Source organism: Dipodomys spectabilis, unplaced genomic scaffold (assembly GCF_019054845.1).
Source record: "Dipodomys spectabilis isolate Male_0828 unplaced genomic scaffold, ASM1905484v1 ptg000204l, whole genome shotgun sequence".
Lineage (NCBI taxonomy): Eukaryota > Metazoa > Chordata > Mammalia > Rodentia > Heteromyidae > Dipodomys > Dipodomys spectabilis.
In genome coordinates this window covers 610,397-625,047 of record NW_024870881.1, presented here as the reverse complement: position 1 = coordinate 625,047, position 14,651 = coordinate 610,397, and the positions used below count along the sequence as shown (strand labels likewise).

At 38.1% G+C, this 14,651-nt stretch overlaps 1 protein-coding gene and 1 non-coding gene across 5 annotated transcripts in view; both read left to right on the top strand.

Moving 5' to 3' along the window:
- Positions 1–14,651, top strand: part of Ntrk2 (neurotrophic receptor tyrosine kinase 2) — a 371,115-nt gene that overhangs the window by 86,223 nt on the left and 270,241 nt on the right. The window lies entirely within an intron of this gene.
- LOC122122124 lies at positions 4,410–4,516 on the top strand. The gene has a single exon (XR_006150114.1). It is a non-coding gene; the product is annotated as a U6 spliceosomal RNA (small nuclear RNA).

Sequence of the window (14,651 nt, the reverse complement as noted above, 5' to 3'; positions counted from 1 at the left end):
AAATAAATATTATCTTTAAATAGTTGTACAAAGGGGTTTCAATTCAACATGTCAGTTTGTGAGTACAATGCATCTTGAATGATGTCACCCCTTCCATCATTCACCACATCCCTTCCAATCCCACTCATCCCTTCAATTTACCTGGTTCCATTCTCTATTTCTTGTGTGTATGTGTGTGTGTGTGTGTGTGTGTGTGTGTGTGTGTGTGTGTGTGTGTGTGTGTGTGTATGTGTGTGTGTCCTGGGGTTTGAACTCAGGGCCTGGGTGCTGTCCTTGAGCTGTTTTGTTCAAGAATAGCAATCTACCCCTTGAGTCACAACTCCATGTCTGGCTTTTTGGTAGGTAACTGGAGACAAACAGTCTCGTTGACTTTCCTGGCTGGGCTGGCTTCTAAAATTGTGATCCTTAAATCTTAGTCCCCTCAGTAGTTAGAGTTATAGGCATGAGCCACCAGCACCTGGCCCTGGTACCATTTTCATATCTGGACATTGAATATAATGACAACATTCACCCACCCTTCCCCTCTCTGTTCTCCTTGCCCTTTTCTTTTTTTTTTTTTGTCGGTCGTGGGGCTTGAACTCTGGGCCTGGGCGCTGTCCCTCAGCTCTTCAGCTCAAGGCGAGCGCTCTACCACTTGAGCCACAGCGCCACTTCCGGTTTTCTAGTGGTTTATTGGAGATAGGAGTCTCATGGTCTTTTCTGCCCGGGCTGGCTTTGAACCGCGATTCTCAGATCTCAGCCACCTGAGTAGCTAGGATTACAGGCGTGAGCCACCGGCGCCGGGCCTCTCCTTGCCCTTTTCTAACAACTATTTTACCTTTGCAGGAACTAACTCACTTTGAGGGCCAGTATCCATTCCTTCTAAGGGCAGCAGCCCAGTGAGTTAACCACTTTCCCCTAAGCTCCACCTCTTAAAGGTTCTATGCCACCTCTCAATCTTACCACATTGGAGGCCCAGCTTCAACATAGCAGTGTTTGGGGAGCAAGCCACATCCAAAGCACATGTTAGCATCGCATGATTTATCATGAGTGTCAATGATTTCATTTGGTGATACACACCTTGAGATTTTAAACCACAGTTAATTCTATTGATTTGAAGGGCCTCAGGTAACACAAACAGAAACCTCTTAAGATCACAATGCAGCTGAATGCAGGGAAACTCAACCATTGTGGGTTGATGAAGACCCAAGCATTATTTATAAATGATGATGTTATCGTAGGTAGGTGAACTCTATATTCCAAACCCAAGAGTTAAATCTGGATTTGAGATTAGAAGCTGTGGTGTGGGCTTTGGAGATGGGTCCACAGGGCTGTGAGTTTACTGAAACATATCATTTGTTGGAATGCTGATGGTGCAGCCCAGTCCAGGTAACACAGACTGTGATCTCCATGGAGACAGCATTCAAGTTTGTCCATCTTTATTTACCCAGAGCCTAGACCCAAGTTCACACTCAATAAATATTAATGGACTGATTGATTCTAGAGAATGTGTAGCTTCATTCAGTTTATTAATGGACACAATTAATACTGTGAAAGGTTAAAAGAGAGTCCCTGGGACTTTTCCAGCTTTCTAAAGGAGACAGCCTCCCTCCCCCACCATCTTTTGCTTTAAATTTCTCCTAACTTAAGATAATGGCTATGGCTAAGAGATTATCTGATGCATTGTTCAAAACAGTGTGAGACAATTTATGCACTAGGGGTAATTTTGAGCATTTGGTGTTCAAATTTTGGGGGTTCCCTTGGTCTTCCATTTTGTGTAATTATTTATTTATTTTAACCTCTGACCTTGAATGTGGTTTTGTCCAGGTTTGAAGCTGGCAGAAGTGCCAGATGGTGGCTTGTATCCTGCTGTGAACTCAGATTTATCTTTCACTGTTGCTCGCTATAGGTTGTGCTTCTTGTTGTGCACGCCCAGTAGGTTACTGTTTCTTTTTTCAATAAAGATATCAAGGGGTAGATCTATGCCTCTCCATTTCTTCTTGTTCAATTCTGTACCTTTGCCCTGTTTGGCTTTCAGTTGGATCCCTAGTTCCTTTATTGTAGATGCCCCAGATAAAACCCTTCTGTTAATGGATGGCCATTGGTATATAGAGTATTTATATGTATATTTATTATGGATGTATAAAATGCATAGCCAATTTATCTAAATCTATGTCTATATCAATACCTCTAAGAAAGTGTGCCATTTTATTCTTTTTCTTTGAAGACAGCTTCTGCTTTATGTTCATTTTAGCTTCTCAATGATATAAGACTCAAAAGAATTTTCCTGAGCAGTTTTTTCTATTTTATTTTATTTTACTTTCCAAAGAATAGGCAAGTGGGCCTTTGAATGCCCTCTCGTGTTGTAACCAGGCTTTGTGTTTAGATCGCACATTGCTTCCTGCCTTCTTCTTCATGTTGAGGATGTCCAAGTGCATGTGAAGGGGAAATGGAAACATCCATGGGCAGAGGGCTGCCAGGGCTTCAAAGACTGCTCTGCATTGGACCCTGCCTGTGTCATTGATGGTATGCAGGACTGGGGAGAATGTAAGGGAGCGGCTAGGGAAGGGGAATTGGACATTTGTTGTATGATGAAGGATAGTTTTGGTCCTCAGCTTTGTGTTGTATGTGCTTCCTGATGGAAATCCATATGTGATATGTCTCCCATAAGCTCGGGTGAATCGTTCAAGTCTCTAGAGTAGAATATCTCAGTGGCTCAAAGAAATTCTTGTTGCAGAAGGAGCTAGAAGAGGAAGACCTTTCTCTTGTTGTCCTAATAGTCCTCTCAGAGTTTACATGCAAGGGCAGCACTCTGCTGCCCTTGCATGTAAAATGCCCCATATATGCATTTCATCCCTGCTGCAAGAGCTCCAGAGGTTTCCAGTTAGTAAAGATTGAAAAGTGGCACTACCTGAAGATGCAGAGCCAGGTTTTCTTAAGTCCAGACGCAAAACCCTCCATTTTGTTCTGCTCTTAAAAATGATCCTTTAGATGTTTTTGGATGAAACAACAACCCCAAATCTGGTTACTGGAAAATAATTATAAATGTAATGGGGCCAAAGCTAAAGAGGTTGAAGGTCAAAGCCTTTATATGAGCCGAAAATAATTATAGAACATTTTGTAATTTGAATTTTAACAGATACTTGGATCAACTTTTGAAAGAAGGAAATATGTGATCAAAGCCAAAAACACAATTGTAGAAACATCTGTAAGGACAAACTGTTTTCCATATGACCCCTTACTTATTTTTTAAATAAAAATAAGACTGAAAAATTGTGACACAAAAGATTAATGCACTCTGGTTGCAAAATCTCATGCAGCATAAAGTTAAAAATGCCTATCACCTTCATTTTCCCTCTACCATTTCACTCCTTGAAATAACTTTACCCATCTAAGATGCACATTTTATATAAATGGTCAAACATCTAGCTTCACATTTAGAAAATCAAATATTGTTTCATTCCACAAGGAAATTATAATATCAATTTTGTTCGGCAGCGTTTTCTAAAATAATAGTTGGCCACAGACCATTCTGCATCAGTGCTTTTGAGATCCACAGCATCCTACTTAGTAGTATTTCCAAGCATCCTGTATCTGAAGCCTGGCTTTACCACTTCTAACTTATGTGACTTTGAGCAAGTATTTCATCTTCTCTTGCCTCATTATTCCTTACTGCAGAGGAGTGGTATATTAACCAGCTCTCCATTATTTTAATAAAATACCTGAGACAATCAGCTTACAAAGACATTAAGATTTATCTTGGCTCACAGTTTGAGAGGTTTAAGGTCCATTTCCTTGGGCCTGTGGTAGTACATTTATGTAGGAGAACATGACAGAGCAAAACTATCTTATGATCATCAAAAAACAGAAGGACTGAAATGCGGTAAATGACACTTTGTTTTTTTGGCTAGCGCTCTACCAACTGATCTGTGCTTCCAACTTCCAAGCCTTACCACATGAGCCTTTCGGGAATGTTCCAGATTCAAATGATAGCAGACAATAATAGTATTTGTCTCATAGCATTGACAGGAAAACAAACTGAGTTTATATTTGTGAAAACACAAATGTCCCTAGCATTTAGTAAGCAATCACTAAGTAATTACTGTTCTTATTCTTATTGATGATTTTGATTTATTTGACACATTTGGCCATTCGCTTTTGCCAAATTTTCGGAAATTTATTTCAAGTAAGACCTTTTATAGAGAGAAACAGATACTTGAAATGGACCGCTGAGAAAAGAAGTATAATTTTTCAATATGCTTTTGAAAAGCATATATTTTCATTGTGGATAGATTAGCATTTAAAAATACTGTTTAAATTTAGTTGGACATAACGGTATGTGAGGGTATCCTTTTGGCTATTATTCTCATCCATCCTAGGGGTTATTTGCTTTATGTATGTTTTCCACTTGCGTTAAAATTATATATATAGTGCTCGCTTTGGCAGCACATATACTAAAATAGGAACAATACAGAGAAGATTAGCATGGCCCCTGCACAAGGATGACACGCAAATTCGTGAAGTGTTCCATATTTTTTTTTGTTTCTTTTGTAAGTTCTTCCTTCTATGGTATACCCCTGATGTCATTGTATTTGATTTTGATACCTTGCATCTTGTATGTAAATGTATCTAATTTGGGGAGGGGAAGGGGAATAACAAAATGCTGAAACAAGGACACAGGATGACCCATTGCAACAATGAGGCTCACAAGACACTGTTGGAAATGTACTTCAAGGGGTGGAGAGTGGGGGAGGTGGGGGAGGGAAGGGATAGCAGGAAAAAAACAGAGGGAGTAACAGTGCTCAACAAGAAATGTACTCATTGCCTTACTCATACAACTATAATTCCTCTGTACAATATCGTTACAATAAAATAAAATTTTTAAAAATTATAGCCACACCTCCAACCCTTAAAATAATATTTTAATTAATAATAAATTTAAGCATCTTTATCATACAAAGAATAAGAAGAAATGTTTTGTTATTTATAAATGTAAAGTACTTTATATATGCTAATTTTGGGCTATCTATTGTTTTTATTGTCTTCTGACTTTTGAGTGTGTCTTTGGCAAACCAAAAGGTTTATACATTTTATACACATAGATCTATCTGCCTTTTTTATCTAAGTTTTGTATCTTACTAAGGAAAGCTTTTCCTACTTTCTGGCTATAAACTTACTTTTGGATTTCTAAAAACTTTACACTACTGTAATTTTTTTAATATTATTATTAGTGTGCTTGCGTGTGCGTGCGTGTGTGTGTGTGTGTGTGTGTGTGTGTGTGTGTGTGTGTGTGTGTGTGTGTGTAGTGGGGCTTGAACTGAGGGCCTGAGTACTGTCCCTTAGCTCTGTTGCTCGAGGCTGGTGCTCTACTACTTCAATTATGTCTCTACTTTGACATTTTGGTGGTTAATTGGAGAGAGTCTCATTGCTGGCTTCAAACTGTGATCCTCAGATCTCAGCTTCCTGAGTAGCTAGGATTATAGATGTCAGCCACCAGCTTGCTTTTCTCTTTTTGAAATTCGTTTTCTTTTTAAAGTTCAGTATAATATAATCTTGTCTTTTTCATAGATACATAGAATAAAGATACTTGAGCAAATTTCAGTGTGACATTTTCAGAGAAACCAACAGAATTAACGTTCTAGAATCAGAAAGCATTCATAAAACAAAAATAAAATCTAAAGAACTTAGTGATCAGCTCTACATTTTCAGAAAGACAGTCTCAACTTTTTAGAACCTCAAAGTCACCAATAAAGCAAAAAGAAAATTTCAAGAATGCACTGATTAACTCACTTTTGAAAAATAAGTAGCTTTGTTAGTTCTTTCTTTTTATCATATGAGAATGTAAACCTTACAAGACAGTACCAAAGGCAATAAGTTCTCACAGAAAATAGTTGAGTTTTGTTTTTGTTTTTTTACTGCCCTCCTCATAGCTTCAAACTGAGTTAAAAGTAGAGCTTTGCATTCTGTTAATAGGATGTTGTTTTTTTCCCAAGTCTTTGGGAATTTCAGAAAACATATTCAGTTGAAAGAGTTGAGTCATTTAGCAGATTGAAAGTATATCCGAAAGTATATCCCTTTCTTGTGCTTTGGTGAAGTTAATAAAAGTAGATTACCATGTTTGCAAACTGCAGGTCTACTTCTAATTTCTCTAGATGAGACCAAAATAGACTTATTCTATGTGGCAGAATGTGCCACAGATTTGGCCAGAGCAGATCATACAGGAAGCCTTTCTGCCTTTACCCTTGTATGGGAACTTAACTCATTTTTTTAATTTGAATTTTGTAATTGACACATAATAATAATAATAAATACTTATGGGATGCAATATGACATTTCAATACTTGAATACACTGTGCAATGATCGAATCGTGGTGATTGGCATGTGCATCACCTCTAACATTTATCATTTCTTTGTATTTGGGATCATTCAAACCTATCAGCTCTTTTGAAATGTACAACTTACTGTTGTCAGCCATAGTTGTCCAACCATTCTGTAAGAAGTGAGAAATGATTCCTCCTGTCTAACTGCACCTCTGCACCTATTCACCACACTCTTTCCTTTCTCCTTTTCCCCACCTTTCCCAGCTCCTAGAAACCACCATTCAGTTCCCTGCTTTTATGAGATCCACTTAGTTAGCCTCATCATTCCAGCAAGAAGGTGTCTATCTGTACCTGTTTTATTTCACTTAATGTGATATCCTTCAGGGGCATCAATGTTGATGTGAATGTCTTGACTATTTCACTTTTAGTTGTTTGTCTTATCTAAGCCATTTTTATAAGCTGGATCTGATTCAGGGGAAAGGTCATTTGCTTATAATGCAGAAAGTTCATGAAATATTATTTTGGGGACTTCGCATACCATTTTTTTAGCCAGTCGTGGGGCCTGAACTCTGGGCTTGGGCACTGTCCCTCAGCTCTTCAGCTCAAGGCTAGCACTCTACCACTTGAGCCACAGTGCCACTTCCAGTTTTTTCTGCTCATGTGGTACTGAGGAATAGAACCCAGGGCCTCATGCATGCAAGGCAAGCACTCTACCACTGAGCCACCTTCCCAGCCCCTTCCCATACAATTTTAATGCATTTTTATTGTTATTGTAAAAGTGATCTACAGAGGGGTTACAGTTATATAATTCAGATAAAGAATATATTTCTTTTTAAGCAGTATTACCCCTTCCCTCACTTTCTCCCAGTTTCTCTTGTTATTTGAATTACTAAAAGTCAAGTGATTATTGAAGAAATTAGATGCATACTTACAATTCAGGAAGAATTGTCTTCTTTAAACTCTTGAAACTTGGTAGGAGGCAAATTCCTCACATGGATCACATTGTTTGAAAAGGACTTGAGAAGGCACTGCATTTCTTCTTTTCAATGTTGAGGATCAGAGCAAGAACCTGACATAGTTGGCCAATACTCTCCCTCTTAGCACACCATGGCCCTCTGGCTTTCTTCCTTCTCAACTTCATTTTATATTCCCTTTTCCTTCTATTCTGTTCTGTTTTCTGTGTTCCTAATCTTTCCATTTTTCCCCTCTCTTTTGACTTTCTTCCTCCTCATTCTTAGCATTTGAGTTTTGCAGACAAGCTTTCCAGAATTTATAAAGAAGATAGATAATAACTTGGCTTACATTCTAATTCATGCTTTGACTTTTCATCTTACTTTATTTGGAGCAAGAATACTGAATGATTATGGGAATACATTTAGGTTCAAATCAGCACAATTAAACAAGATTCTTGATAGGTCAACCTGTTTGAATACTGCCCAATCTTTGTGCTTGTAGGTTGATAAATTAGTAAGACGTTAAACCGAGGGACATGTAGGTTTCTCATATTGAGATTTGAATCCTGTGTTTAAATCCTGGATTTTCTATCTTGTAACTACAACTTTGGGCACATTTTTTAACATGCTACATCTTAACTCTGCTATGGTAAGATGAAGGATAATGTTTATCTCTCATGTGATTCTAAGATTTTAATTAGTGCTTGGTTCAGGGCCTGGTTCTATGAACTAACTCCACAGAGGTAGTTATTTTCTAGTTTGATGCTCTGGTAATAAATTACTAAAGAAAAGAGTATGGGATATTCTTATCTAAATGTATGCTGAATCTCAATTGAAGTAAATTATCATACAATTCGATGTGTACGCATGTCCCAAAGTTTGTTAGTAGAATTATAGACATGATTTTAATCACTACTGGGCGGGCATGGAAATTTTCTGGAACATTCACCTGTCTTGAACCTTTCTGCCTCAAGGTATTACTGAAAATTCTTTTATTATCCTTAGAACAGTTCATCTCTTTAAATTGTTCTGAGGTTTAAAAGAAACTTGGTTTATGGATTCATTTGGATGGTTTTAGTGGTTTCTTTTGAGATGAGGGTTTTGCTGAAGGAAAGGAGAAGTATTGGCACCCCTATTTCTCCTTAGCTTAAACCTAGAAACATGCATTCATGTTTTTCTTTTGCATGGAGGGGATTACAACTGCTAAAATGATTTGTTTTATATAAAAACAGGTTTTAAATTTGATATATGGGAGAGGCAAAGAGAGATTCTAGAGAAATTGAATTCTTCCTTCTGCAACAGATTGCCATCCATATTATTATAACCGCAGGCCAATACATTGCATTTCCTGTGAGAGAAGCCAAGGGTTGCACAGGAGAATGGCAGGGGAAGACCTTTGTCTTTAATCAAGGCACCAGCCAGCAAAAATAAAGGCACACTGACTTCTTTTGAGTCTATCCCAGTGGTCTGAGGACAGACAGAATGTGTGGAAAAGAGAGCAGAGAGAGAGAGAGTAAGAGACAGAGTCAGAGAGGCAGAGAGACAGAGACAGAGAGAGACAGAGAGAGACTTAGAGACAGAGAGAGAGAGAGACTTAGAGACAGAGAAAGAAAGAAAATCAACGACCTGATCTTACTCAAATTCCTTAACCCTTTAGTAAGGTATTAATATCCCAAACTGAAAACGTAGTCATCTCAGCTTCATTTGGTAACTGTAAAGGAGAAGGAAGGAAGGGGCCTGAGCCCTGGGTGGGAGTGAGTGGGAGGGAAGAATGTGGAGAATGACAGTTGTGTTCATCAGCTTTTGTAGTCCTGGCAAGACTTGAGTGGAGTCAGTTACTCAACTGAGCCTTTCCCACACTTAGGCTTTGGACCATTTGTGCAAAGAACAACAATAAAAAAAAAATAGTGCAGGAATTAAAAAGAAAAAACAACTCATCTGAGGGTCTTCTCCAGCTTAAGGAGGTACTGCCCTGTTTATAAAACCATCAGCACAATCAAATGCTCCCTCTAAAAGGCACATATTATTATTATTATCACTATTACCTATAGTCTATGTTTTCCAGTACTGTGGACCTGCCATCCCTTGTTATTCCCTTGAAACATTCTCTTCATGGACAAAAGTAAATGTTCTTGAGTTTAGTTTTATGCTGGGAGGATATTGCTTCTTCTTCTTTTTTTTTTCTGCTTATGTGGTGGCTGAGGAATCGAACCCAGAGGCCTCAGGCATGCAAGGCAAGCGCTCTACCACTGAGCCACCTTCCCAGCCCCAATATTGCTTCTTATTTAGCTGACATGCCCAGTTGCTCCAAGTTGTATTGATTTCCATGTAGTGTGAGTTCAGGCAGTGACCCCTTTTCCATCCCAGCTTGACTAAGCAGGGCAACCCTGCCTTAGTTATCTCTTCCAGGAATGCCATGAGCTTCGGGGAGTAAGTAGTTCAATAGCTAAGTGATTTCCTGATGTTGGAATCAGAGGTCTTATGCTTCCTTATTTTGTTTGAAGTAAAGACTTGAACTATTAGACTTAATCCATATTGAAATGTCATGCATTCCATAAATGAGAATAAACACTGTCTTGTCTATGCGATTTGCATATAACCTTTCCTCTGTGAGTGTGGATAATTTCAAAGTGATTTTTAGAAGTAGATTTATATATCTCCCACAATGATTTACCCCTCACATTATCTTTGTGTTTGCCTATAATGCTGTGGCAGTGGGAGGAAGAAATGGTGAATTATATGCTATTGGATTGGAAGCTGAACAGGCTCACATATGAGGGGAAAAAAGACATGTGGCTTTATTTTCCCATAATTCAAAAAGTATTTTTTTGTCTTGGATAGCAGAATACCTTTCCAGGCAAGCTTATAGAACTATGGGTCATCGCAGAAAGTTCAGCATTGTTGGGGCTGGGAAGGTGGCTCAGTGGTAGAGTGCTTGCCTCACATACATGAGGCCCTGGGTTCAATTCCTCAGCACCACATAAGCAGAAAAAGCCAGAAGTCGTGCTGTGGCTCAAGTGGTAGAGTACTCGCCTTGAGCTGACAAGCTGAGGGACAGTGCCCAAGTCCAGAGTTCAGGTCCCATGACCGGCAAAGAAAAAGAGAGAAAAGAAAATTCAGCATTGTCTATTGATTTAGGATCCCTCAGGTGGTATTTCTGTTTCTGAACAGAAGGTATGATGAGTGCTTCAGGGCTGACACAGTAGCATAACAAGGAGAGAGGATGTACCTGTGGCCTTTGTGATCATTCCTCTATGGTGCTGGTTGTTTCTCTTGCCGCTTGCTCTTGTCCACCAGTCCATGCATGTCACAGTTTGTACTATCGTGTGTTCCTAACCAGGATCTGTCACCTGCTCGGGCCTCTCTGCCAGGATGTTCTTGAAAATTTGGAGACAGAAATGAAGGAGACTGGCCCCAGTTCTTCGCAAACACTATGAAGCTCTATTTACTTTATTATTCTCTACCTGTCTAGGCTTGGGGTTTCCCTGACTTTCTTGGGTACCTCTGTTATCTGACATCTAGAGTCAGGGATCTTCTGTTTTGCCTCCAAACCTTTTTCAAGGCTCTGTGTTTCTCATATTGGCTTTCTGTCTGTGTCTTAACTTTTTCCAATCTGAGCAGAAGGAATATGAAAAGTGGTTTTACCTGATTTCATCCTCTAAATAAATTCCCTCATACATGTAGATCTCAAATTTTCTCTATTACTTTTGACTTTGAAATATGTAACATAAATGTTGCTGAAAGAATATCAACAATGGATATCTAAAGTCAACATCTGGACTCAACCTCTGTTTAGTATTTAATTGGCAGAAAGTAAACTTACCACATCATGTCCCTTTTTTTCTCCAATAAAGTATTTTCCCTAAAACAAAAGGCACCATATCTTCAAAAGGGTCAATTATCCTGTTATCTTTCTGACTTATTATCAATAGCACTTTGCTGTCTTGGTCTAGAATCTCCACTGGTGGTAGTGCTGGGGTTGGAGGTGGAAAGGTAGTTATTCATTGTATGGGTACATCTTTTTAATGTCTTCTATCTCTAGTCTTCTTTTTATTTTCTGTGTTGGAAAATACGTGATTGGCCATCATCTTTGGGAATCTTCTGTCCTATTTGTCTGTGCTAAATGTCTTTTTCCACTGGCACATGAAGCTGTGGAACATTATCTTCTCCTTTTCCTGATGAGACCTGGAAATTTCATTTTTCCCAATGCATAGATCTTCCTCTTTTTGAGCCTTGCCAGGTAATATGTATTTATCATGCTCTATTTTCTTACCCGTACACTAATTCAAAGAAACCAGCTCAGGTATCACTAATAAAGTACATATTTGAGAAGAAAAAACAATGGCCTTAGTTTTACATAATCTCATTTCTTGGCACAGATTCTTGAAAAACAACATATTCATTTGGGTTTGACTTCTCAGTTGTCTATCTTGTATCTTTTACCACATAATAGATTATGATCAAATTCTAAAGGTTTTAAATTTAAAAACAGAACATGGGAAAGCAAGAAAGAATTAAAATCCAGTTCAAGTTTTCAGAATTCAAATACGTCAAGTATAAAAGACACCAAATCTGAGTAGCTTTATGCTTCATACTTCCTATCACATTAGCACTCATTTTAGCATGTTTCATCATAGTTCATTGTAGATGCTTTGTAACCATAGTAGTTGGTGTGGTGTGTGTGTGTGTGTGTGTGTGTGTGTGTGTGTGTGTGTGTGTGTGTGTGTGTGTGTGTGTGTGGTGTGTGTACTGGTCCTGGAGTTTGAGATCAGGGTCTGGGCGCTGTCTCTGAGACCTTCTGCTCAGGCTAGTGCCATACCACTTGAGCCACAGCTCCATTTATGTCTATCTTCAGTGGTTAATTAAAGATTAGAGTCTCATGGACTTTCTCCTGTCCCAACTGGCTTTGAACTGCAATCCTCAGATTTTAGTTTCCTGAACTGTAATCCTCAGGGTTACAGTTGTGAGCCACTGGTGTCCAGCAAGTGGGCATTTTGTTCTCTTCTTCTTCCTCTCCTTTCCTTTCAGATGTTTTCTATTCCTCTCCTGAGCCCTTGCAGCCCCTGACCCTTGTGGTTGGCAAGCATTGTGATTACTCACCACTCTTTAATTTAAAACTAGGAACCCCACACATACATATATAAGGTACCTATTAATTGTACCCCTCAGAAATTTTTAATGATTCATTTTAATATGTCTAGTTATAGTGTTTTTAAATATCAAAGTAAAAAAGAGTTGGATAATAGTTAAAGCAATAAAATGTATTTTATTCATAACTATTGCAATATGGGAAAGAGATCTTAATGTAGACCTGGGCTAAATTCCAGATAAAACATGAATAAAGGAGAATGCATAACCAAGAATAAGGATGTGGGTCAGTGGGTGGACCATTACTAGGAAGAAGTGTGTTGAGGGATGTAAGTGGGATTCTGAACCAACCTATCAGGACTTTTGTTAAAGACACACCAGGGTAGCTGGATATGGAAAGAGGAAAGATATGGAGGACTGGGGATTTGGGCTAAACTAATTTAGCACAATTCTTTCTAAATGTGTGCAGTGAAGGATACTGAAGTCTAAAAGTTACTCCTAGTTGAAGAAGTGTTCAAAGAGAACAAGTAGAGTTTGATTAATTAGAGGATCTTTGTCACAGAGTATATCCTATTATTTAGTTCTGGTCTTCCACACATGGTAACATAATTGCTTTAAATTATAAATTGCTAAATTATAAACATTATCAGAATAATTTAAAGGATAGCATATGGAAGCACTCATGACCCCCAAGAAATTAATTGCACATGTTACCTAGAAATTATTTTGACATTTCATATTTCTATGGTTATTTTTAATGCCCTGTTCGTTTATTTTCAGATGAACTCATGACCTAATCTAAATACTCAACTAGCTCTGTGAAGACTCTGATTGATAACCAGCAGAGTTCAAATCATTATTCCTTTTCTGTAGAAAAAGATGGAGATATATAGGAAATTTCTATTTAAATTTCAAGAGTTTCTTTGAGTCAAACAGAACCTTAAATCTCTGTACTGCAAAGCTGTGTTAGCCAGACACAGAGCTGTTAAAACTCAATTTAAACCATCTCAAAATCTCAGTGTGGTGTGGCTGGTTAGATAAATATGCATACATAAATGAACCTAGAAATTATTGCTGTCAGCTTTTTTGTGTGTGATGTCTGAGGAATGGGCGATGCCCTTTCCCAGGTACTTCAGTCTAAGCAGGATCTGGGCCTTTTATTAGTAAGTGGTACAGTATCTTTTTTTCTGCAGAAAAACACAACCATAATAGGTTGAAGAGCTCATTTTTGATGGCTGGAGGCAAACTATCAAAATTGAGTTTTATACTCCTAGGAAATATTGACTTCAAACTTAGTGGGGATTATTTTGTGTGTTTGGGGTTTTTTTTTTTTTTTTAAATAAATCATCAAAGAAAGAAATGAGTTTACAGTTAAGTGTGTACCATTTGGTGGTGATCACATCCAAGAAGTTAAAAGAAAAACCGACACAAACATTTTTCTTTTTTTAAAAAAATGTTTTTATTGTGAAAATACCATACAGAGGGGTTACAATTACATGGGCAAGGTAATGAGTACATTTCTTATCAAGCATTGTTGCCTCCTCCTTTGTTTCCCCTTGTCATTCCTTCCTCCCCCCAACCCCCCACCCGCTGCCAAAGTTGTAAAGTTCGTTTTCGACATAACGTCTTGTGCATCTCATTGTTGCAATGGGTCCACCTGTATCTCTATTTAAACAATTTGTTTTTCCCTTCCCCTCCACAAAGTATATAATGGGTTTTACTACGACCTTTTCATATATGCACACAATCCTTTGATCCCATGATCTGTCCTTCAATTCCATTCTCTGTCCATTGCTCTTTTCCCCTCTCTTACTTCCCTCTGGTTTTCCTTTCCACAATCTTCCATTTATCTTCATGTCCATCTTTTTTTCTTTAGATGTGATTTAGGTTGCACATATGACAGAAAACATGATACTTGTCTTTCTGCGTCTGGATCATTTTACTTAACATTTTGGGAGCTTTGCTAATTGATTCCTTTATCAATATCTTTAAAACTTTTTTTTATCTCCTGTTTACTAATTTAGTTCCAGTACCAAACATTTTTCCTGCAAACAATTTCTTTTTTTATGGCTAAATAATATTTCATGTTGAACATAAACTTCATCTGTCCACCAATTGGTGGTTAAGTCTATAACTAGGCATTTGTGAATAGGCTGATTCCATAATTTGGTTACTGTGAATAATGCTGCAATAAATATGGGTATGCTGGTGACTCTGTTGTTTGCTTATACTCCTTTGTGTATATGCCCAGGAATTGTTTAGCAGCATTGTGAGGTAGCTCTATTTAGGAACCTGATTTCCATAGTGGCT